Consider the following 23,421-nt stretch of genomic DNA (forward strand, 5'->3'; position numbering starts at 1 on the left):
CTTCCTCCTCTGCGAATCCACGAAGGCTCAGCCTCCCATGATCACCTCTCGACAGTACAGGCTGCTGTCCAGATCGATTATACAGAGGCTTGGAATACAAGAGCAGGGAGGTTATTCTTGAACTGTTCGGCCACAGCTAGAGTACTGCATGCAGTTCTGGTCACCACATTACAGCAAGGACGTGATTGCACTGGAGAGGATACAGAGGAAGTTTATGAGGATGTTGCCGGACTGGAGAATTTTAGCTCTGAGCAGAGATTGGATCGGCTGGGTTTGTTTTCCTTGGAACAGAGGATGCTGAGGGGAGACCTGATTGAGGTGTATAACATTATGAAGGGCCTGGATAGAGTGGACAGGAAGGACCTGTTTCCCTTAGAAAATGGGTCAACAACCAGGGGGCACAGATTTAAAGTAATTGGTCGACGGTTGAGAGGGAATTCGAGGGGAAATCACTGGAACTCACTGCCTAAAAGGGTGATAGAGGCACAAACACTCAGCACATTTAAAAAGTACTTGGATGTGCACCTGAAGTGCCGTACCCTACAGGGCTACGTACCGAGAGCTGGAAAGTGGGACTGGGCTGGGGAGCTGTTTGTCGGCTGGCACCGACACGATGGGCCGAATGGCGTCCTTCCGTGCTGTAAATTTCTCTGATTCCATGATGAGCAATTAACATTTAAAACCAGTCTCCTAAAACACAGAGTGAGTAAAGTCAGATGGGGGATAAAAATTCCTCAAGGGACACACAGGGTAAGATAAAGGAAAAAGGGAAGCTTAGGACAGATAGCGAGAACTCGACACTGCAGAAACTCGAGAGGAGTATAAAAAGAGCAGGGGTGCAGGATCAGAACAGCCACGATATTATTGGATGGTGGAGCAGGCTCGAGGGGCCGAATGGCCGACTTCTGCTACTTGCGTACTTATGTTAATTGTTGAATAATTCCCCATTGCACGCACTTTACTTGAGGTGTCTAATTCAGCATGTTCATTGTAACATGTAATGAACATGTAACAGTGTAATATCTCCAAGTTTGCAGATGACACTAAACTGTGTGGCGGTGTGAGCTGTGAGGGGGACGCTCGGAGGCTTCAGGGTGACTTGGACAGGTTAGGCGAGTGGGCAAATGCATGGCAGATGCAGTATACTGTGGATAAATGTGAGGTTATCCACTTTGGGGACAAAAACACTAGGGCAGAATATTATCTGAATGGCGGCAGATTTGGAAAAGGGGCGGTGCAACGAGACCTGGGTGTCATGGTTCATCAGTCATTAAAAGTTGGCATGCAGGTACAGCAGGCGATGAAGAAGGCAAATGGTATGTTGGCCTTCATAGCGAGGGGATTTGAGTATAGGAGCAGGGAGGTTTTACTGCAGTTGTACAGGGCCTTGGTGAGGCACCACCTGGAATATTGTGTTCAGTTTTGGTCTCCTAATCTGAGGAAGGACCTTCTTGCTATTGAGGGAGTGCAACGAAGGTTCATCAGACTGATTCCCGGGATGGCAGGACTGACATATGAGGAGAGACTGGATCAACTGGGCCTGTATTCACTGGAGTTTAGAAGGATGAAAGGGGATCTCATAGAAACATTTAAAATTTGGACGGGACGGGACAGGTTAGATGCAGGAAGAATGTTCCCGATGTTGGGGAAGTCCAGAACCAGGGGACACAGTCTAAGGATAAGGGGCAAGCCGGACTGACATATGAGGAGAGACTGGATCAACTGGGCCTTTATACATTGGAATTTAGAAGGATGAGCGGGGATCTCATAGAAACATTTAAAATTCTGATGGGACTGGTTAGTGCCAACTTTAGCTCAGCCGTTACTTCGTAAAACCAACTTTGTGAAAAGTTTGAATTTTTCTTAATGTGGTCAATGCCTGGTGTTTTTGTTGTCATTTTCAATCTCCTTCTTTCACACTGAAACAAATGGTAACCCTATTTGTAAATTAGGAATGCGAGATTTTTAGAGAGCATATTTAAATGCTTCACAAAAACATTCTGATCACGACAGCTACCGGTGTTCGATTCACAGTTGGAGAAGTAATTTTGTTACCACCGTTTTTAATTAAAGTGAAGTAATTTAATTAAATTACACAGATGACCCAAAGCACTTCAGAGTGGTGTCAAAACAAATGAGTTGGTAATTCGAAATAAGGAATGTCAGAAGTTGGATTTGAGTTTCTGGGATGGAGTATAAATAACCATCTGTGCAGTTGAACTGGGATCGGGGAATAATGAATAAGTTGATTCCGGGTTTGAAATGCGGCTTGTATCTGCTGATATTAACCGATAGCATTGTTTTGCAGATTGTAAGAAATGCTAACATGATCACTGAGGGACAGTCGAATCTTCAACAACTTAATTTTAATAATTTGTGAAACTTGAATCATTGCGAAGTTTTATTCCCTTTCTGATTTTACACACTCTGTATTTTAGGAGACTGGTTTTAAATGTTCCTTGTTCATTATGGAATCAGAGAAGTTTGCAGCACGGAATGAGGCCATTGTCACATGAACAATGAACATTTAAAACCAGTTTTTGTTTCAGAACTAATGTTTCCGCCCAGGCTTGAACCGGGGAACTTTCGCGTGTGAGGCGAATGTGATAACTGCTACACTAGAAGAAACTGGTGCCTTGTTCTATGCCCAGAGAGAAGTGTTCAGCAATAAGCTGAAATACTCAATCCCTCTCTCCACAAAAAGTTCCTTTCACAACATTTCTTTGACCGGAATTGCACCAACCAAAAATATTCCTTTCAAGTGTGCAAATTATTTTCGTTTAACATTTATTTTGCTTTCATGGGATAACATCGTTAATGAATCGATAATCTGCTTTTGCACAATGAAAGAAATGCTAACTGACGGAAAGTCAGTCGGTCAATAATTGGTTCTGTGCTCTGCATGTTGCTAATGTAGCCAAGGTGATCCAAAGATCGGTGGGAAAGCAAGTTGTGAGGAGGACACAAACAATCTGCAAAGCAATATCGATAGGCTCAGTGGCTGGGCAGTAATTTGTCAGGTGGAGTATAATGTATGAAATATGAGGTTATCCACTCTGGTAGGGATAATAGTCAGGCCATCCTGACTATTCAGTGCTGTGCGTGGCCACCTGCAGGTTGATTTTGAACTTTTGTCTCCTCTCACATGAAATAAATGAGGACAGCAGGCGTATCTCTGCCTGACACCGGGGAAACAGTGAGAGAGACCTTGGAGCAAGGGTCTGGTTCTTGCCAAACAGAAAAAAAAATATTAATTCTGGAAAAAAAATGTCTGACAGAACAGTGACCCCGACCTGATTTGAACACACAAAATTCGGATTTAAAGTAAGACACACTACCTTTCCGCCACGAGGCCTACATATTAAGCTGGAGATGTTCGTCGAAATGAAGGTTCCGCAATGCAAGTGGCTTGGAAATCAGGAGAACCAGTTTCGAGGTTTGAAGTTCGAGATAAATCCATGGTGCGGAGCCAACAAGCCCCTGGCAGCCATCAGCGACAGGAAGACGCAACTTGCGCAGTCAGGGTTAGATCAGTTCATCGTTTATGAGACTCTTAATCTCAGGGTTGTGAGTTCAAGCACCACGTTGGCCGATTTATTTTCCTTAAATTTTTATGTTGCTTTCACAGGAAAACATCATTAATTAACCCATAAATTATTTTGCACAATAAAAGAAATGCGACTGAGGGAGAGTTGATCATTTAATCATTTGTTTTGTGTTCTCTATAAGAACACAAGAACCAGGAGCAGGAGTCGGCCATTTGAGCCTGCCTTCTTTTGCACTGAAACAAATTATAACCGTGTTTTGAAATGAGCAGTGCGAGACATTTCGAGGGCACCTTTCAATGCTTCACAAAACCATTTATTTCGTTACACCCACCCGTAATCGATTCCCGGTTTGGGAAGTAACTTTGATATCACTGTTTGCAATTGAAGTGGGGTCATTGTATTAAGTTCGATGGATGTCCCAAAGCACTTGAGAGTGGTGTCCAAACAAATGAGTTTGTAATTAAAAACACTGAATGTCAGGAGTGGGATTTGAACACACGCCTCCAGAGCAGACTGCGACCTGAACGCAGCGCCTTCGACCGCTCGGTCAACCTGACTGTTGGGTGTTCAATTTGCAAGTTATTACACAGGAAAGTTTCAGACCGGTCACTTGTTCAGTGTTGCTGGCAGGCCCAGTGAACGGGATATCCTCTCCCCCGGGGTTTTCCTGAGCCTGTGCTCGGTGTACGGGGACTATTGGCACGGGTCCGAGGTAGCTTACATGTGTAGGCTGCTTGCTGGCATCAGGTGGTCTCTTACCAGTTTGCTCAATTCTTCAAACGACTTGCTTGCTGGTTTCTCGGGTGCCAGCAGATCCTTCATTGAAGCGTATGTTTTCGAGCCACAGCTGGTCAAGAGATGGGCTCTTCTCTTGTCTGCCTTATTGTTGCGAACCAGTCTTTGGTTACAAAGCTTTGCTGGAGCCTTTCTATAAAGTCCTCCCAATTTTCTCCAGCATTGTATTTTACATCTGAGCCGTTGGTCGCCATTCTGTGGATTCTGTAATCCCGTAACTCGTCGCCACTGAAAAGTCCTGACCCTGTAGTACAGACTCACACGAGGCACATACTGAAGTCAAGGTCACTCAGAACCTGCACCTTTATTACACAGCTCTCGAATGCCACACTTTCCTAAGACCTGTCCTCATATACCTGTCTGGCAACGGTCTCCAATGTCTCCTGCAAATGCACCCCTGGTGGTAAGGTAAGCTTGTGGTTACAGGTCATCTCTGGTTTCAGTCATGTATGGCACGGTAAGGTAGTTATGTACAGTAGTGTGAGATACATGACAGTACTGGTATTCATGGTGATTGCAGCAATTATTAATCGTCTCACAGACCTCAATTATTTTTATGCGATGAATTGATCGAGGATTGAAACCAGTTTAGTGCGCCAGATCTTAACCCCTCGACCACCAGGGAACAGTTACGATACATGTCGATATATTTATATATATTTATATATGAACCTGATTATCAACGGCTACCTACCTAGACCTCATGGTGCAACGGTAGTGTGTCTAACTTTGAGTGAGAGAAATTGTTCCACAATGACAACCATTTCACCTTTTGTTCACTTTTAAACACTAGAAACTGAGACAGGGGAATAAATAGAGAAACCAAAGCACATGGATATTGACAAGAGGAAGAGAGAAGGGGAAACATAAACATAGAAACATAGAAAATAGGTGCAGGAGCAGGCCATTCAGCCCTTCTAGCCCGCACCGCCATTCAATGAGTTCATGGCTGAACATGAAACTTCAGTACCCCCTTCCTGCTTTCTCGCCATAACCCTTGATCCCCCGAGTAGTAAGGACTTCATCTAACTCCCTTTTGAATATATTTAGTGAATTGGCCTCAACTACTTTCTGTGGTAGAGAATTCCACAGGTTCACCACTCTCTGGGTGAAGAAGTTTCTCCTCATCTCGGTCCTAAATGGCTTACCCCTTATCCTCAGACTGTGACCCCTGGTTCTGGACTTCCCCAACATTGGGAACATTCTTTCTGCATCTAACCTGTCTAAACCCGTCAGAATTTTAAACGTTTCTATGAGGTCCCCTCTCATTCTTCTGAACTCCAGTGAATACAAGCCCAATTGATCCAATCTTTCTTGATAGGTCAGTCCCGCCATCCCGGGAATCAGTCTGGTGAACCTTCGCTGCACTCCCTCAATAGCAAGAATGTCCTTCCTCAAGTTAGGAGACCAAAACTGTACACAATACTCCAGGTGTGGCCTCACCAAGGCCCTGTACAACTGTAGCAACACCTCCCTGCCCCTGTATTCAAATCCCCTCGCTATGAAGGCCAACATGCCATTTGCTTTCTTAACCGCCTGCTGTACCTGCATGCCAACCTTCAATGACTGATGTACCATGACACCCAGGTCTCGTTGCACCTTCCCTTTTCCTAATCTGTCACCATTCAGATAATAGTCTGTCTCTCTGTTTTTACCACCAAAGTGGATAACCTCACATTTATCCACATTATACTTCATCTGCCATGCATTTGCCCACTCACCTAACCTATCCAAGTCACTCTGCAGCCTAATAGCATCCTCCTCGCAGCTCACACTGCCACCCAACTTAGTATCATCCGCAAATTTGGAGATACTGCATTTAATCCCCTCGTCTAAATCATTAATGTACAATGTAAACAGCTGGGGCCCCAGCACAGAACCTTGCGGCACTCCACTAGTCACTGCCTGCCATTCTGAAAAGTACCCGTTTACTCCTACTCTTTGCTTCCTGTCTGACAACCAGTTCTCAATCCACGTCAGCACACTACCCCCAATCCCATGTGCTTTAACTTTGCACATTAATCTCTTGTGTGGGACCTTGTCGAAAGCCTTCTGAAAGTCCAAATATACCACATCAACTGGTTCTCCTTTGTCCACTTTACTGGAAACATCCTCAAAAAATTCCAGAAGATTTGTCAAGCATGATTTCCCTTTCACAAATCCATGCTGACTTGGACCTATCATGTCACCATTTTCCAGATGCACTGCTATGACATCCTTAATAATTGATTCCATCATTTTACCCACTACTGAGGTCAGTATATACTGTCCCCACCCAGAACTAATGCAGAAACCCCTCTGCTGCGCTCGGGGTGACCACTTGCAGCCTGGATACACTGATGTCCCTACAGCTCATTGACTGTCGGAGTGGGACCGTGCGGTGCTTCAGAAGACAGGTCGAAAAAGCAAAGTCACTGATTCCGTCTCATGTGCTCCTCCGATCAAGAACAGCAACACACCAAAAATGCTTCAATAATGGTTACACCTTATCTACACATTTGTTAAACAGTTGGCTCTTTGGTCTAGGGATATGATTCTTGCTTTGGGGTTGTTACTTAAATTTTGCGAGAGGTCCCGGTTTCAAATCCTGGACGAGCCCTCAGTTTCGCCAAGAAATTTGAAATTGCATCGAACTTTTGCAAAGAAGGACTTGAATTTCTACAACACCTTTCAGAAACTCATGACGCCCCAAAGCGCTTTACAGACGTTGAGTTATGTTTGAAGTGTTGTCGTGTGGGGAAAGATGTGCCCAAATCACCCCACACGAACTGCAACTCTTTGCGAAGGAGTTCGGTGTAAATAATTAGGTGCCTCAGGGACTTGGACTTTCTATGAATGAGTTCTGCTTGTACCTGCGTTCAAGCTGGAAAAAGTAACTGGGCTTCCATCTCACGGGAGCAGCGTGTAGCGGTTAGTGAGTCGGTGACCATATTGAGGTGCGCCACTTTCAATCTTTGAAATTTCACCAAACAAAGAAACGGTTAATCCAACTGTCACTGTAAGCAACGGATTGAAGTGGTCGGTGCTCCAAACAGAGCTGGAACACGCGCAGTGAAGTAATAGGGTCCGCAACATTAAATGTCAGAGTTATTAAGCAGACAATAATTAAACATACACTTAAGAACAGTACTTACACCCAAACCTTGCGAATGTTAGCCGAAGAACTCAAACATGTTACCTTTCCCAGGTCGGTGTACAAATTGATCAAACATTAACCGGATTCTAAACTATCTGTTCCAAATGCCACATTTTATATCTTTTCCTTACCCCTGCTACGTGACAATTGAAACTTTTAATAGTATTACCGAACACAACTGCCCAACTTCTAATGGAAGGTCATTAACCTGAAACGTTAACTCTGTTTCTCTCTCCACAGATGCTGCCTGGAGTGCTCATTGATTCCAGCATTTACTCTTTAATTCATCAAACTTATAATCAGAGTATCACTTCCCTTGTCATGTAACTACACTCCTTCCTGATATGTAGCCTTGTCCTACAAACAGGCTCCTTTCGCACGATATAGGCATTCATTGGAATTATAACTTCTTAACGATAACAATTATGTGATGTATGTAACTCTGTAATACTTGCCACCAGAGGGCGCGACTGTTGGAGTCCTAATGGTCACCTGCCCACACAGGGCCAATATAAAAGGTAGGCTGCCATGTTGTTCAGACACTCTGGAGTTGTAATAAAGAAGACTAAGGTCACACTAAGTTTAGGTCACAGTACTCAGCCTCGGGGAGTTTCTTCTATACACAACAATTGGCGACGAGTAACAGAATACGAACCTTCACCCAACCATGGCTGTTGTTGGAATATTAGAGAGATCCGTAGAGGGTGATGATTGGGAAGCATTCGTCGAGCAGCTCGACCAGTACTTTGTGGTCAACGAGCTGGAAGGAGACACTAACATGGCGAAGCACAGGGCGGTTCTCCTCACCGTCTGTGGGCCTAAAATATACAGCCTCATCAAGAATTTGCTCACACCGACAAAACCAACGGAGAAGGAATATTCAAATTTGTGCACAATGGTTTGCGACTACCTCAAGCCGAAGGAGAGTATCCTCATGGTCAGATATCGTTTTTACACGCACCATCGCTCCAGGGACCAGGACCTGGCGGATTATGTCACCGACCTGAGACACCTCACGGGAACTTGCGATTTTGCAGCTGCGTTGGGTCAAATGCTGTGGGACTTTTCCGTGCTGGGCATCAGCCACGAGGTCATTCTTCGAAAGCTGCTGGCTGCTGAAACCCTAGACCTGAGCAGGGCCATCGCGATCGCCCAGGCTTACATGGCCACGGACGATAACACGAAACAGATACCTTCTCAACATCGAAGCTCACCGGCAAGTACTGTGCATAAAATGATGTCGCTAGCAGGCCGTACTGCATATGGCAGGGCCCATACGTCTGTGGCTGCAAGACCTGTGATGACTCAGAGTGCGCCATCGGGGGTGAATGTGAATCTATGAGCACCGTGTTGGTGCTGCGGGGGTAATCATCGTGCCCATCAATGTCGATTCAAGCACTTCGTGTGCAAAGGCTGCACAATGATGGGGCACCTCCAGTGAATGTGCAAACGTGCTGTGACAAACCACGTGGCAGAGAATGATCGATCCGGAATGGATCACGCAGCACAGGCAATTCAACCCGAGGAACAAGGACTCCCAGGTGCCGCTGGGGATGTTGCATTTTATCAGGGAGGCTTTGAGTGTGTGCCCGAAAAGTTTCCTCTGCCTGTAAAATCCTGACCCTTGCAGTACAGACATGCACGAGGCACATGCTGAAGTCATGGGCACTCTGGACCTGCACCTTTATTTCACAGATCTCAAGTGCCAGTCTTGCCTGAGACCTGCCTTTATATACCTGTGTGGAACAGAAATGCATTGCCTCCTGCAAGTGCACCCTGGTGGTAAAGTACGCTTTGGTTAGAGGTCATATCTAGTTACAGTCATGTATAGCATGGTAAGGTACAGTTATATATAGTAGTGTGAGATACATGACATAACCCTCCCCCAAGGTATTATTGTCTTTATAGGTTCAGTCTCTCAGGTGGTCTCCGCTCTCGCATTAAGCGTCTTAGTTGTGGTTCAGTTGTTTGCCTTGGTGCCTGTTTTTCTTTCGGTGTGATTGCTGGTATCTCGCCTGGGCTGTCGTTTGAGACTTCCCTTTTCTCAGGTTGTTCCTCTGTCTGTCCACCAGGTGTGGTGTGAGTTCCAATTTGTAGTCTGCCTCTGGTTCTGCAGTGTTATCAGTGAATCTACTTTTTACTTGGCCTACATGCCTTCGGCAGGTTTGGCCATTGTCCATTTGTACCACAGTAGCCTGTTTACTTCCTTATATGTTACTGTCCCTGCAAACCATTTGGGACCCCGGCCATAGTTGAGCACAAACACTTTGTCCTCTATCACATTCCACCTCCCCCTCGAATTTCTGTCATCGTAATCAGTTAGCTTCCGGCGCTTTGCCTCAACAATTTCATGCATATCTGGGAGGATTAAAGGGAGTCTCGTCTTTAAGGTTCGTTTCATCAATAGTTGCGCGGGGGGAACCCCAGTCAACGAATGCGGACGAGGTCTGTATGTCAGCAGCAGTCGCGGCTCTGCAGCGTGGGACCTTGGATTTTTAGCATTCTTGTTTCACGATTTGCACTGCTCGCTCCACCTGGCCATTGGAGGCCGGCTTGAATGGTGCCGTCTGAACGTGATTTATGCCGTGGTCAACGATGAAATCTTGAAATTCTGCGCTGTTGAAGCACGGACCATTATCACTGAGCAATATGTCAGGGATTCCGGGCGTTGCAAACATGGTTCTAAGGCTCTCCACAATGGTGGAGGTGGTGCTCGAGTTTAAAATGGTGCATTCGATCCACTTTGAAAATGCATCAACGACTACGAGGAACATTTTGCCCATGAATGCGCCCGCATAGTCTACATGCACCAGCCACCACGGTTTGGTGTGCGAGGGCCAGGGGCTTAGGGGGGCCTCACTGGGGGTATTACTGCGTTGGACACAAATGGTGCATCGACGGACGCAGAGCTCCAAGTCCGCGTCAATGCCAGGCCAGCAGACGTGGGATATGGCTATGGCCTTCATCAGGATGATCCCTGGCTGCTCGCAGTGGAGCTCCGGGACAAACGCTGTCTACCTCGCAAGGGCATAACTACTCGGCTGCCCCACGTCAGGCAGTCTGCCTGTAGTGATAGTTCATGCATGCGCCTATGGAAAGGTTTGATCTCCTCGGAGCAGGCATCACGAGTCTCTGCCCAGTCACGAGTTAAAGCACATCTTTTGACGAAGGATAACGTGGGGTCGCTGGTCGTCTAAGCTCTGATTTGGCGAGCCGTCATGGGTGAACCTGTGGATTCAAAGGCATTGATTGCCATGACCATCTCACAGTCCTGTTCGTCGGACCCTTCCGTGGTCGCCAGGGATAGCCTGCTAAGCGCGTCGGCACAGGTGTCTGTGCCAAGTCTGTGCCTTATTGTACAGTCGTAAGACGCTAGCATGAGTGCCAACCGCTGAATGCGCGCCGAGGCGTTGGCGTTTATTGCCTTGCACTCGGATAGCAGGGACGTGAGGGGTTTGTGGTCAGTTTCTCACGCGAACTTGGCCCCGAAAAGGTATTGGTGCATCTTTTTGACACCGTACACGCACACGATGCCACCTTCTCAACCATACAGTACCCGAGCTCCGCCCGCGAAAGTGACCTGGAGGCGGAAGCTTTGGGTTGTAATTTACCCGCATCATTGACATGTAGTAAAATGCACCCGACCCCATACGCTGACGCATCACATTTGAGAACTAGCTTTTTACCTGGATCAAAGAAAACCAAAACACTGTTCGAACATGGAAGGTTGCATGCCTTATTGAAGGCGCGTTCCTGGGTCTCCCCCCAAAACCAATCGCACCCCTTCCTGAGTAGCACATGGAGAGGCTCCAGCAGCGTGCTCAATGTCTGCATAAAGTTCCCAAAGTAATTGAGTAGCCCGAGAAAGGCGCGCAGTTCTGAAACATTCCGGGGCCTGGGTGCCAGGCGAATTGCTTCTGTTTTGCATTCTGTTGGGCAGATTCCATCAGCGGCAATCCTTCTGCCCAAAAATTCAACCTCGGGCGCGAGAAACAGACACTTGGATTTCTTAACTCTTAGGCCTACCCGATCCCATCGACTTAGTACTTCCTCCAAATTGCAGAGATGGGAGTCGGTGTCCCTGCCCGTGATAAGTATGTTGTCTTGAAATACAACCGTCCCCGGGATGGACTTGAGCAGACTCTCCATTTTGTGCTGGAATATAGCAGCTGCCGACTTGATGCCGAATGGGCATCGATTGTACATGAAAAGGCCTCGATGTGTGTTGATGGTGGTGAGTAGCTTAGTCTCTTTGGTCAGTTCTTGCGTCATATACGCAGATGTGAGATCGAGTTTCGAGAAAAGTTTTCCTCCAGCCAATGTGGCAAATAGATCCTCCGCTCTGGTCAGAGGGTACTGGTCCTGTAGGGAGACTCTGTTTATGGTAGACTTATAATCCCCACAGATTTTTACGGATCCATCAGGCTTCATGACGGGGACGATGGGACTTGCCCAGTCGCTTAATTCCACGGGTGACATAATGCCTTCCCGCAGAAGCATGTCCAGTTCGTGTTCAATGTTTTCCCTCATCACATAAGGCACAGCTCTAGCCTTGTGATGGACCGGTCTGGCATCCTGTGTGATGTAGATTTTTACTTTCGCCCCTTTGAAGGCTGAAAGAGATGTTCAAAACGACTTGGAACTGTTGAGCAGGAGGTCCGTTCCTCTGACGACACGGTGTGAACATCATCCCATTTCCAATTTAGTTTTGCCTGACAGCTTCTTCCCAACAATGTTGGGAGATCTCGGGGGACAATCCACATGAAAATCGGTTCACTGTCCCTTTGTGTGTGACAGAGAGCATGGCGCTGCCAAGGACTGGGATGACTTCTTTGGTATAGGTCCTTAGTTTGGTGTCGATCCTTGTGAGTTTTGATCTGTTGCTTTTGTGCGGCCACAGATGTTCAAATTGTTGAACGCTCATGAGAGATTGACTAGCTCCCGTGTCCAGTTCCATGTTGACGGGTATCCCGTTGAGTAGGACCCTCATCATTATTGGAGGCGTCTTGTTGTAAGAACAGTGGACATTGATCGTGTTGACCCGCTGTACCTCGGTGTCCCGGGCACCTTCTTCTGGTCCGCTTTCCGACCCTTCTGATTCGTATACCAGCCGAGCTGCTGTTTTTTTGCACGGAGCCAGTTGTCCTGGAAAGTTGCAGTTTCTGCAAACAGCATGCTGAAATCGACACCCCCTTGTTGAGTGCCTTCCCCCACATTTCTCGCACAGACCGCTTCATTTGTTTCCGAAGGATGAGCTGCGTCTGGCTGATCTCTCTTGAGCTTCTCTCATTCTGAAGTTGATTGCTCGCATTGTGGGTAAATGAGGTGTGAATGGCCGTTCATTTGGCCCTTTATCGGCTTCTGGCGCCACTGGCTGCTGTGAAGCCCCGCTCTCCTGCCTTTATCTGTGCGTGGGGGTAGCGGCTTATTTCTAGCTGTGAACCCCTTGTTGCGATGTTTCGTTAGTTGTCGTACCCGCAGTGTCGATCAACCTTGTTTATTCTTCTCCTGCCAAGAATGTCTGTGCAATCAGTGCTGCTGCCTCTAGGGTCAAGTTCTTGGTCTCAATAAGCTTTCGGAATATGCCTGCGTGGCCTATTCCTTCAATAAAAAAGTCTCTCAGTACTTCTCTCCTTAGTTCATTGGAGAACACACATAAACTAGCCAACGTCCGAAGTTCCGCCACAAAGTCGGGTATGCTCTGGCCCACACAGCGTCTGTAGTTGTAGAACCTGTGCCTGGCCATATGTAGGCTGCTCGATTGCTTCAGGTGGTCTCTCACCAGTGTGCTCAACTCCTCAAACGACTTGCTTGCTGGTTTCTCGGGTGCCAGTAGGTCCTTCATTAAGGCGTATGTTTTCGAGCCACAGCTGGTCAAGAGATGGGCTCTTCTCTTGTCTGCCTTATCGTCGCCTAACCAGTCTTTGGTTACAAAGCTTTGCTGGAGCCTTTCTATAAAGTCCTCCCAATTGTCTCCAGCAATATATTTCTCATCTGAGCCGTTGGTAGCCATTCTGTGGATTCTGTGATCCCGTAACTCGTCGCCACTTTAAAGTCCTGACCCTGCAGTACAGACTTACACGAAGCACTTGCTGAAATCAAGGTCACTCTTGAGCTGCACCTTTATTTCACAGCTCTTGAGTGCCACACTTGCCTGAGACCTGCCTTTATATACCTGTGTGGAACAGGTGTGCAGTGTCTCCTGCAAGTGCATCCCTGGTGGTAAAGTATGCTTGTGGTTACAGGTCATATCTAGTTGCAGTCATGTGTAGCATGGTAAGGTACAGTTATATAGAGTAGTGTGAAATAAATTACACTGCTCACCTGGGGCTCGCTTACCGTGTCGGAATTTTGAGTTGAGCGCTTGCTTAGGGAGTCTCGTGTTGGGCATGTGGACAATGTGGCCCGCCCAGCGGAGCTGGTCGAGTGTGGTCAGTGCTTCAGTGCTGGGGATGTTGGCCTGAGCGAGAACACTGATGTTGGTGCGTCTGTCCACCAAGGGGATTTGCAGGATCTTGCGGAGACAGCCCTGGTGGTATTTCGCCATTGATTTGAGATGTTTGCTGTATATAATCCATGTCTTGGAGCAATACTGCGGGGCAGGTATCACCACCGTCCTGCACACCATAAGCCTGGTGCCAGATTTGACGTCCTGGTCTTCAAACACTCTCCTCCTCAGGTGATCGAAGGCTGTGCTGTCACACTGGAGGCGGTGTTGGACCTCGTCATCGATGTCTGCCCTTGCTGATAGACCGAGCTTACAGACTATCTGGCTTCTCCTGCCCTTTGCCAGGCACGTGTTCGAGGAAAAATTTTGTAAACAGGGTGAGTTCGCTGATTGCGGGGAGATGGTAGGAGACTCTGTGGCCCCATTGTGAGGATGTGAACACGGTGGCTGGGTGATTGGTGACATTTCTGTAAAGGTCAGCGGAGGAGAAGGATTGAGAACTTTCAGTGTGGGACAGAAGTTGTTTAAGGTGAGCCAACACATTCCCACTCAGCACAGAGGGAGCTCACTGGTCATTGTTCTTTTGGATATTGTCCTTCCAGAATTAATATTTCCTTTGCTGTGTCGAAATAACCAAACCCTTGCTCCAAGGTCTGTCTCACTATTTCCCCGCTGTCAGGCAGAGATACGCCTGCTGCCCTCGTTTCTTTCATGTGAAAGGACACAATAGTTCAAAATCAACCTGCAGGTGGCCACACACAGCACTGAATAGTCAGGATGGCCGAGCGGTGTAAGGTGCTGTGTTCACGTCACTGTTCTCCTCTGAAGATGTGGGTTCCTGTCCCATTTAATCATTAAGCGAAACCAATTTGTTTTGTGACCACCAATTCCTTAAATGTGCGATTCAGCAGTCCACCTGCTCGCTTAACATTTCCGTCTGACCTGGTGCTGAAGTTTGTTCATTCTTCTGTCGACCATCAATCATATATTTTGCTCTGAGCATGTCAGGAAAATTTATCCCGATCTCATTGGGTTTAACTTTGGTAATCTGGTGCTGAAAGTGGAGATGTTTCCGCAGTGTAACGGTTAACACGTTCGCCACCCACGCGAAAGCACCTCGGGGGGAAATATTTTCTGGAGCTTTCTCATGCATGTTCAGAGGAGAGTTTGTTCTTCTGTGAAAGGTCAAGAGATCAGAAGAACGTAAGAGTTAGGAACAGGAGTCAGGTACTCGGCCCATGTTCAAGTTTTCAAGATCTTTCCGCCCGGTTTCGGAACGGGGACCTTTCGTGTGTGAGGCGAATGTGATATGTACTTCACTACGGAAACACTGTGATAGAATCTATCTGAGGATAAAACCACAGCTCTAACCTACACAGCTAGCCGAGAATTCAGCAGCTTGTTTTAAGAGAATAGATTAAGGGTGCTATATTTAGGAAGGCTGTAAGTGCCTTTTCCACGCCTCGGGAACCTTTTCCACGCCTCGGGAACCTACTATCAGCAATGGCAGACATCGATGACGAGGTCCAACACCGCCTCAAGTGTGCCAGCACAGCCTTCGATCACCTGAGGAGGAGAGTGTTTGAAGACCAGGACCTCAAATCTGGCATCAGGCTTATCGTCTACAGGGCGGTGGTGATACCTGCAACGCGATATGGCTCCGAGACATGGACTATATACAGCAGACATCTCAAATCACTGGACAAATACCACCAGGGCTGTCTTCGCAAGATCCTGCAAATCCCCTGGGAGGACAGACGCACCAACATTAGTGTTCTCGCTCAGGCCAACATCACCAGCATTGAAGCACTGACCACACTCGACAAGCTCCGCTGGGCAGGCCACATTGTCCACATGCCCAACATGAGACTCCCTAAGCTAGCGCTCTACTCAGAACTCCGACATGGTAAGCGAGCCACAGGTTGCCAAAGGAAACGTTTCGGGCACACCCTCAAAGCCTCCCTGATAAAATGCTACATCCCCACCTGCACCTGAGAGTCCTTGTTCCTTGGGTTGAGTTGCCTGTGCTGCGTGATCCGTGCCGGATCGATCATCCTCTGCCACGTGGTATGTCACAGCACGTTTGCACATTCACTGGAGGTACCCCATCGTTGTGCAGCCTTTGCACACGTAGTGCTTGAATCTACATTGATGGGCCCGAGGATTACCCCCGCAGCACCAACACGGTGCTAATAGATTCACATTTACCCACGATGGCGCACTCTGAGTCATCACAGGTCTTGCAGCCACAGACGTATCGACCCTGCCATATGCAGTTCGGCCTGCTAGCGACATCATTTTATGCACAGTACTTGCCGGTGAGCTTCGATGTTGAGAAGATATCTGTTTGGTGTTATCGTCCGTGGCCATGCATGCCTGGGCGATCGCGATGGCCCTGCTCTGGTCTCGGGTTTCAGCAGCCAACAGCTTTCAAAGACTGACCTCGTGGCTGATGCCCAGCACGTAAAAGTCCCACAGCATTTGCCCCAACGCAGCAAGGTCCCGCGAGTTGTCTCAGGTCAGTGACATAATCGGCCAGGTCCTGGTCCCCGTGCGATGGTGGGTGTCAAAACGATATCTGGCCATGAGGATACTCTCCTTCGGCTTGAGGTAGTCCCAAATGAGTGTGCACAACTCTGAATATTCCTTCTCCGTTGGTTTTGTCGGTGTGAGCAGATTCTTGATGATGCCGTATATTTTAGGCCCACAGACGGTGAGGAGAACGACCCTGTGCTTGGCCACGTTAGTGTCTCCTTCCAGCTCGTTGCCCACAAAGTACTGGTCGAGCTACTCGACGAAGGCTTCCCAATCATCACCCTCTACGGATCTCTCTAATATTCCAACGGCAGCCATGGTTGTTTGAAGGATCGTATTCTGTTACTCGTCGCCAATTGTTGTGAGAGAAGAACTCCCCGAGGCTGAGTACTGTGAGCTAAATTTAGTGTGACCTTAGTCTTCTTTATTACAACTCCAGAGTGCCTGAACAACATGGCAGTCGACCTTTTATACTGGACCTGCACGTGTGGGCAGGTGACCATTCGGACTCCAACAGTCGCGCCCTCTGGTGGCAAGTATTACATAGTTACATAATTCACATAATTGTTATCGTTCAGAAGTTATAATTCCAATGAATGCCTGAATCATCCGAAAGGAGCCTGTTTTGTAGGACAAGGCTACATATCAGGAAGGAGTGTAGTTAGATGACAACGGAAGTGATTTTCTGATTATAAGTTAGGAGAATAAAAAGAGTAAATGCTGGTAACACTGAGCAGGTCAGGCAGCATCTGTGGAGAGACAAACAGAGTTAACGTTTCAGGTTAATGACCTTCCATCAGAAGTTGGGCACTTGTATTAGGTAATACTATTAAAAATTTAAATTGTCACGTAGCAGCGGTAAGGAAAAGGTATAAAATGTGGCATTTGAAACAGATAGTTTAGAATCCGATTAATTTTTGATCAATTTGTACACCGAGCTGGGAACTGTAACGTGTTTGAGTTCATCGGCGAAAATTCGCAAGGTTTGGTTGTAAGTCCTGTTGTTAAGTGTATGTTTTATTATTGTCTGTTTAATAACTCTGACATTTAATGTTGCGGACCATATTACTGCACTGCGCGTGTTCCAGCTCTGTTTGAAACACCGATCCCTTCAATCTGTCGCTTGACAGGGACAGTTGGATCACCGTATCTTTGTTTGGTGAAATTTCAAAGATTGAAAGCGGCGCACATCAACCTGGTCACCTACTCACTATCCGCTACACGCTGCTCCCGTGAGATGAAGCCGAGTTGCTGTTTCAAGCTTGAATGCAGGTACAAGCAGAACTCATTCAGAGAAAGGCCAATTCGCTGAGATACCTGATTCTTTGCACCGAACTCCTTCACAAAGAATTGCAGTTCGTGTGGGGTGATTTGGGCACATCTTTCCCCACACTCCAACACTTCAAACATAACTCAACGGCTGTAAAGCGCTTTGGGGCGTCATGAGTTCCTAAAAGGTGCTGTCGAAATGCAAGTCCTTCTTTGCAAAAATTCGATGCAAGTTCAAAATTCGTGGGTAAATTGAGGGCTCGTCCAGGATTTGAACCCGGTACCTCTCGCAAATTTCAAGTAACAACCCCAAAGCGAGAATCATACCCGTAGACCAACGAGCCAACTACTGCACAATTGTGGAGCTCAGGTGTAACCATTATTGAAGCATGTTTAGTGTGTTGCTATTCTTGATCGGAGGAGCACATGGGACGGAATCAGTGAATTTGCTTTTTCGACCTGTCTTCTGAAGCACCGCACAGTCCCACTCCGATAGTCAATGAGCTGTTGGGACGTTACTGTATCCAGGCTGCGGGTGGCCAACAGGCGCCTGGCTGCAATGAGCGATAAAATCCAGTGTTATCCAGAAGCCTGGCGTGCTCAGTCGGTAGAACATGAGACTATTAATTACAAGGTCCTGGGTTTGAGCCCCATGTTGAGCGATTGCATTTCTTTTAATTTTATGATGCTTTCATGGAAAATCATCATTAATTAATCCACAATCTTCTTTTGCACAATTAAAGAAATGCTAACTGAAGGAACTCCATAATTGAATCATTTCTTCTGTGCTCTGCAAGTCAACTCTGAAAACATAAACCATTTTACACACTGTGCTTTCGGGGTCTGGGTCAAAATGTTCATTGCTTATAACATCAACAGGAGACTGGGGAAACAGTGAGACTGACTTTGGAGCAAGGGTCCGGTTATTGTGAAACACCAAAGAAAATAGCAATTCTGGAAGAATAACATCGAAACGAAATGTGAGCTGACATCCTGAAAGAAGTGTTAAGGCAGAAGGTTAAATGCTGCATCCCTTTCTGCAAAAATTCCTTTCACAAATATTTCAATGTCCGAAACGGCACAAAGCAAAAATGTTCCTTTCAAAGTCAATAAACACCTGAATTTCCGCACCCCGCGAATCTCCTGAATCAGATGCCTCTATTTTGCCGACTCAATCCATGTCCCTTTGCAATGTTGTGCTCCCACCCACACTATGAAATGTGCCACTAACTTATAGAATCATGGAATGGTGACAGCACGGAAGGCCATTCGGCCAATCGAGCCCGTGCCGACTCTCAGAGAGTACCACTCCCCCGCCCTTCCCCCGTAGCCCTGCAATTGTTTTTCCTTCAGACACTTATACAACTCCCGTCTGAAAGATAAGGTTGAGTCTTCCTCCACCGCCTTTTCAAGCCGTGCATTCCAGATCCTAACCACGCGCTGCTAAATGGCCATCTCCTATTCCTATGTGTAAAGTCTGGGAAACACGAGATCAATTCCTGCCACACTCACAGCCTTCCTAAATATAGCAGCGTCATTCGATTCTCGTAAAACATGCTCCTGAAGTATCGGCCAGCTGTGTAGGTTAAAGCTCTGGTTATATTCCTGAGATTACCTGAACCGCAGCGTTTCTGTAGTGTAGCGGTTATCACGTTCGCCTCACACGCGAAAGGTCCCCGGTTCGAGCCCGGGCAGAAACATTGTTTTGGAGACTATTTTTGCTGTGAAATAAATTGAACAAAAGTCGCCCCAGGTTCCTTGTCGCATGAGCACTGAACATTTTAAAACAGTCTCCTAAATGCAGAGTGTGTAAAGTCAGATAAGGGAGAAAACTTCATCAATGATTCAAAATCCTTGAATGATTAAAGTTCAGTTATTGAAGTTTCCACTGACCCTCAGTAACAATTCTACAAAACAACGCTGTCGGTTAATGAATGGGCAATAAAACAAATAATCTTCACCCATCCCCATCCCCCGACACACAGTTTAATTCGTTGCATGTCATTATTTTAAAGATTTTGAATGAAATAGTTACTTTCTGAATCCGGGCTCCCTCTGTGAGCGCCGCACCACTGAACCAGTAGGAAACACATTAAAGAGTTTACCACAATTGCTGACATTTCTTAAGCTTTTGTCTTGTGTTTTTTCAGCTCTTCGTCCGTTTCAGCTCCTGACTGCGGATATTGCTGTGATTAAACCTGAACACAATGCAATGTCTCACAGCCCCTGCCTCGGTTAATACCAGCAGATCTAAGCCGCATTTCAAACCCACAAACAACTCATTAGTTATTCGCTCTTCCCAGTTCCAGAGCTCAGAGGGTTATTGTCCATTCCTGGGTTGCAAGCTACCTCGGACCCGGGCCAAAGCTCCCCTTACACCGAGCACAAGCTGAGGAAAACCCCGGGGGAGAGGATATCCTGGTGTGGGGGGCTACAGGGCCGTCGTACCCTTAAATAATCCCTCACAGCTCATCTGAAAGCAGCCGGAATGCGCCTGCCTCAGCCGTGAGGTTACACTTGTTTATTTATAAAAAGAGAAGCAACTATCCTCATTCAGCAGATATAAGGCAAGATATCATCAAAAGAGGTTTTTGTACATTTTAAGTGATGTGTTTAATGCTTCAGTCCTTTTTGTGTTTCATTCCCACCCCCTCTCTGGCTGTGCCTGCACTGAGCTTACTTCTAGGTAAGGTTGTTCTGAACTTACAAAAGTGGGCACTTACTCGAGCCGACGTTAGTTTGTATTACGTTTTCACTGCCGAAACTTGCAAAACAGGCCTGAGTGGCTGGACACGCCCATTTGTGAAAAAAAATACCTTACCTGAAGCCAACCTCAACTAACCTAGTAGACCTGGAGCAAACTATTATCCGAGAATTGCAATTTCTAACATTCTCCAAAGTAAACTAGTTGCTCCAAAAAACTAGGAGCAACTCCACCCGAAATTGGGCCCTCAGTGTGGGACAGAAGTTGTTTAAGGTGAGCCAACACATTCCCGATCAGCACAGAGGGAGCTCACTGGTCAGCTCCCCTCAGTTGGGACTGTTGTACCAGAAGTTTCTGTAAGGCAATAAACGGCAACGCCTCGGCGCGAATTCAACGGTGGGCAATCCTGCTGGCGTCCTACGACTATACCATAAGGCACAGACCAGGCACAGACAACTGTGCAGACGCGCTCAGCATGCTACCCCTGGCGACCACGGAAGGGTCTGACCAACAGGACTGTGAGATAGTCATGGCAATCAATGCCTTTGAGTCCACAGGTTCACTCCTAACAGCTCACCAAATCAGAGCCTGGACGGCCAGCAACCCCATATTATCCTTATAAAAAAGATTTGTCCTAACTGGTGACTGGGCAGAGGCTCGTGATGCCTGCCCCGAGAAATTAAAACCCTTTCACAGGAGCATGCATGAGCTATCACTACAAGCAGACTGCCTGATGTGGGGCAGCCGAGTAGTCATGCCTCTGCGAGGCAGAAAGGCATTTGTCCGGTAGCTCCACCGCGAGCACCCGGGGATCGTTCTCATGAAGGCCATAGCCAGATCCCATGTCTGGTGGCGTGGTATTGACGCGGACTTGGAGCTCTGCGTCCGAAGGTGCACTATTTGTGCCCAGCTCAGCCTTGCCCCCAGGGAGGCTCCACTGAGCCCCTGGCCCTCGCCTACCAAACCGTGGTCGCGGGTGCACATAGATTATGCGGGCCCATTCATGGGCAAAATGTTCCTCGTAGTAGTAGATGCATTTTCAAAGTGGATCGAATGCACCATGTTAAACTCGAGCACAACCTCCACCACTTTGGAGAACCACACGTGGAATGTCCCCGGTTTGAACCCGTGTAGAAACATTATTTTGGAGACTACGTTTGCTGTGAAATAAATTGAACAAAATTCGCCCCAGGTTCCTTGTCGCATGAGCACTGAACATTTTAAACCAGTCTCCGAAATACAGAGTGTGTAATGTCAGATAGGGGAGAAAACTTCATCAATGATTCAAGCTCCTTAAATGATTAACAAAAGAACATAAGAAATAGGAACAGAAGTCGGCCATTCGGCCCCTCGATACTGCTCTGCCATTCAATAAGGTCATGGCTGATCTGACCATGGACATTGAGTTAAGGGACTCGGGGGCATGTTCTCTCTCCCCTGAGAAGGTTCACGTTCTAAGAGTCCAGCCTGTAAAAGGCACCACTCTGTGCACAGTACTTGCCGGGTTTGAGTCCTGAGGATGAGTCATCTGCCTAGAGCCACAGGTCGAGGTCATGAATGCTTGGCTCATGGAGATGGCCTTCTGCAGTGTGACTATGGTATCTGCTGACAGTAGCTTATGAAGAAGGCCCTCGTTGCCGATTCCGATGACAAAGATATCCCGCAGTGCTTCAGTGAGGTGGGCACCAAAATCCCACGGTGCCGAATGCCTCCTGAGGTCTGCAGCATATTTCGTGATCTCCTGGCCTTCGGGCCGTCGGTGTGTACAAAGCCGCTGTCTGGCTGTGAGGATGCTCTCTTTGGGCTTGAGTTGTTCTTGGATCAGTATTACAAGCTCCTCGTACGCCTTGGTGGTTGTCTTCATTGGTGCCAGCAAGTCCCTGACGAGGCCACAGACCGTGGGCCCACAACTGGTTCGCAGGATAGCTCTGTACTTATCAGCCAGTGTGGCCGGGTCGTCACCAGCCAGGTCGTTTGCTGTGAAGAAATGGACAAGCCTCTCCACAAAGGCTTCCCAATCATCACCATCAGCAAAATGCTGCAACGTACCAAGGTTAGCCATTTGCGTGAGAAGATCTGGAATCTCGTCGCCAATTGTTATACCTTCAGATGCTCTGATGATGACTCTACGAGACAATGTGTCCTTTATTGATAACCACAGAGTGAGGATCACACCTGGTGGCCTGCCTTTTACACTAGGCCAGGCACACCTGCACAGGTAAGCTAAAAGTCTCCCACTGCAGTGCCCTCTGGTGCACACCTTGTAATAGTACAAGCAGTAACAATGTAGAACACATGACAGGTGTCACTGTGGAACAATTTCTCTCACTCAAGTTTAGACACACTACCGTGGGCACCACGAGATCTAGGTAGCTAGCCATTGACATTCAGGTTCATATATAAATATATATAAATATATTGAAATGTATCGTATCTGTTCTCTGGTGGTCAAGGGGTTAAGACCTGGCGCACTAACCTGGTTTCCATCCTCGATCAATTCATCGCATAAAAATAATTGAGGTCTGTGAGACGATTAATAATTGTTGTAATCACCATGAATACCAATACTTTCTGTGATAGACTGAGCTTACATACTATCTGGCTTCCCCTGCCCTTTGCCGGGCACTTGTTCGGGGTTTAATTTTGTAAACTGGTTGAGTTAGCTAATCGCGGGGAGACGGTAGGAGCCTCTGCGGCCCCACTGTGAGTCTGTTGAAGTGCACACGGTGGCTGGGTGATCCGTGACATTTCTGTAAAAGGCAGCGGAGGAGAAGGATTGAGAACTTTCAGTGTGGGACAGAAGTTGTTGAAGGTGAGCCAAAACATTCCCGATCAGCACAGAGGGAGCTCACTGGTCAGTTCCCCTCTGTTGGGGCGGCAGTACCAGAGGTTTTTGTTGTGCAGTGGTTATCACGTTTGCTTCACACGCAAAGGTCCCTGGTTCGATCCTGGGTGGAAACATTATGTTTAAACTTGCTGTGGATGA

At 47.2% G+C, this 23,421-nt stretch overlaps 1 non-coding gene across 1 annotated transcript; it reads left to right on the forward strand.

The window, feature by feature from the left end:
• Positions 1 to 19,358: 19,358 nt before the first annotated feature.
• Positions 19,359 to 19,431, forward strand: trnav-cac (transfer RNA valine (anticodon CAC)). The gene has a single exon. It is a non-coding gene; the product is annotated as a tRNA-Val (tRNA).
• The last annotated feature ends 3,990 nt before the right edge of the window (positions 19,432 to 23,421 follow it).

This window comes from Pristiophorus japonicus, chromosome 33, assembly GCF_044704955.1.
Source record: "Pristiophorus japonicus isolate sPriJap1 chromosome 33, sPriJap1.hap1, whole genome shotgun sequence".
Taxonomy (NCBI): domain Eukaryota; kingdom Metazoa; phylum Chordata; class Chondrichthyes; family Pristiophoridae; genus Pristiophorus; species Pristiophorus japonicus.